Genomic DNA, 3,641 nt, shown 5'->3' with positions numbered 1-3,641 from the left:
ACGGTAATAGCACTTACACAAGTAATTACAGTAGTATAATAAGTACGTACAATAGTACAATAATAGTACAAAAATAGTAATTTCAATAGTACAATAATAGTAATCACAATAATAGTACAATAGGTGTTTGGGCTGTGGAGGAGGCAATGAATAATAATTTCTAAAGAATTTAAAGTGTTATTAATTGTCAGGCTTGTCCCTGACAGTTTGGCCATGTTTTAGTTTTTCCTCTGCAATAGTAAAATAATAGTACTTACAATTGTGCAATAATAGTACTTACAATAGTACAAAAAAATAATAGTACTTACAATAGTACAATAATAGTACTTACAATAGTGCAATAATAGTACTTACAATACTACAAAAAATAATAGTTCTTACAATAGTACAATAATAGTACTTACAATAGTACAAGGATACTACTTACAATAGTACAACAATAGTACTTACAATAGTACAATAATAGTACTTACAATAGTGCAATAATAGTACTTACAATACTACAAAAAATAATAGTACTTACAATAGTACAATAATAGTACTTATAATAGTGCAATAATAGTACTTACAATACTACAAAAAATAATAGTACTTACAATAGTACAATAATAGTACTTACAATAGTACTTACAATAGTACAACGATAGTACTTACAATAGTACAACAATAGTACTTTCAAAAGTAAAATAATTGTACTTACAATAGTACAATAATGTTGTCAGCAACATTTAAACAGAAATAAACAATTATTTCTATGACAATAAATAATCATTTCTAAAGAATTTAAAGTATTATTAATTGTCAGGCTTGTCCCTGACAGTTTGGCCATGTTTTAGTTTTTCCTCTGCAATAGTAAAATAATAGTACTTACAATTGTGCAATAATAGTACTTACAATAGTACAAAAAAATAATAGTACTTACAATAGTACAATAATAGTACTTCCAATAGTGCAATAATAGTACTTACAATACTACAAAAATTATAGTACAATAATAGTACTTACAATAGTACTTATAATAGTACAAAGATATTACTTACAATAGTACAACAATATTAGTTACAATAGTACAATAATAGTACTTACAAAAGTAAAATAATTGTACTTACAATAGTACAATAATGTTGTCAGCAACATTTCAACAGAAATAAACAATTATTTCTATGACAATAAATAATCATTTCTAAAGAATTTTAAGTATTATTAATTGTCAGGCTTGTCCCTGACAGTTTGGCCATGTTTTAGTTTTTCCTCTGCAATAGTAAAATAATAGTACTTACAATTGTGCAATAATAGTACTTACAATAGTACAAAAAAATAATAGTACTTCCAATAGTACAATAATAGTACTTCCAATAGTGCAATAATAGTACTTACAATACTACAAAAATTATAGTACAATAATAGTACTTACAATAGTACTTATAATAGTACAAAGATATTACTTACAATAGTACAACAATATTAGTTACAATAGTACAATAATAGTACTTACAAAAGTAAAATAATTGTACTTACAATAGTACAATAATGTTGTCAGCAACATTTCAACAGAAATAAATAATTATTTCTATGACAATAAATAATAATTTCTAAAGAATTTAAAGTATTATTAATTGTCAGGCTTGTCCCTGAAAGTTTGGCCATGTTTTAGTTTTTCCTCTGCAATAGTAAAATAATAGTGCTTACAATAGTGCAATAATAGTACTTACAATAGTACAAAAAATAATAGTACTTACAATAGTAAAATAATAGTACTTACAATTGTGCAATAATAGTACTTACAATAGTACAAAAAATAATAGTACTTACAATAGTACAATAATAGTACTTACAATTGTGCAATAATAGTACTTACGATAGTACAAAAAATAATAGTACTTACAATAGTACAATAATAGTACTTACAATAGTACAAGGATACTACTTGCAATAGTACAACAATAGTACTTACAATAGTACAATAATAGTACTTACAATAGTGCAATAATAGTACTTACAATACTACAAAAAATAATAGTACTTACAATAGTACAATAATAGTACTTATAATAGTGCAATAATAGTACTTACAATACTACAAAAAATAATAGTACTTACAATAGTACAATAATAGTACTTACAATAGTACTTACAATAGTACAACGATAGTACTTACAATAGTACAACAATAGTACTTTCAAAAGTAAAATAATTGTACTTACAATAGTACAATAATGTTGTCAGCAACATTTCAACAGAAATAAACAATTATTTCTATGACAATAAATAATCATTTCTAAAGAATTTAAAGTATTATTAATTGTCAGGCTTGTCCCTGACAGTTTGGCCATGTTTTAGTTTTTCCTCTGCAATAGTAAAATAATAGTACTTACAATTGTGCAATAATAGTACTTACAATAGTACAAAAAAATAATAGTACTTACAATAGTACAATAATAGTACTTCCAATAGTGCAATAATAGTACTTACAATACTACAAAAATTATAGTACAATAATAGTACTTACAATAGTACTTATAATAGTACAAAGATATTACTTACAATAGTACAACAATATTAGTTACAATAGTACAATAATAGTACTTACAAAAGTAAAATAATTGTACTTACAATAGTACAATAATGTTGTCAGCAACATTTCAACAGAAATAAACAATTATTTCTATGACAATAAATAATCATTTCTAAAGAATTTAAAGTATTATTAATTGTCAGGCTTGTCCCTGACAGTTTGGCCATGTTTTAGTTTTTCCTCTGCAATAGTAAAATAATAGTACTTACAATAGTGCAATAATAGTACTTACAATAGTACAAAAAAATAATAGTACTTACAATAGTACAATAATAGTACTTACAATAGTACTTACAATACTACAAAAATAATAGTACTGACAATAGTACAACAATAGTACTTACAATAGTACAAGGATATTACTTACAATAGTACAACAATAGTACTTACAATAGTACAATAATAGTACTTACAAAAGTAAAATAATTGTACTTACAATAGTACAATAATGTTGTCAGCAACATTTCAACAGAAATAAACAATTATTTCTATGACAATAAATAATAATTTCTAAAGAATTTAAAGTATTATTAATTGTCAGGCTTGTCCCTGACAGTTTGGCCATGTTTTAGTTTTTCCTCTGCAATAGTAAAATAATAGTACTTACAATAGTGCAATAATAGTACTTACAATAGTACAACAAATAATAGTACTTACGATATTACAATAATAGTACTTACAATAGTAAAATAGTACTCACAATAGTGCAGTAATAGTACTTACAATACTACAAAAAATAATAGTACTTACAATAGTACAATAATATTACTTACAATAGTACTTACAATAGTAAAAGAATATTACTTACAATAGTACAACAATAGTACTTATAATAGTACTTCAAAAGTAAAATAATAGTACTTAAAATAGTACAATAATAGTACTAACAATAATAGTACAATAGGTGTTTGGGCTGTGGAGGAGGCTCGGCAAAATTTCAACAGAAATAAACGATTATTTCCTTGACAATAAATAATAATTTCTAAAGAATTTAAAGTATTATTAATTGTCAGGCTTGTCCCTGACAGTTTGGCCATGTTTTAGTTTTTCCTCCGCATTTGTCTTT

The sequence above is a fragment of the Nerophis ophidion genome, linkage group LG21, assembly GCF_033978795.1.
Source record: "Nerophis ophidion isolate RoL-2023_Sa linkage group LG21, RoL_Noph_v1.0, whole genome shotgun sequence".
NCBI classification, from domain to species: Eukaryota; Metazoa; Chordata; class Actinopteri; order Syngnathiformes; family Syngnathidae; genus Nerophis; species Nerophis ophidion.
This window is presented reverse-complemented; position numbering follows the sequence as displayed.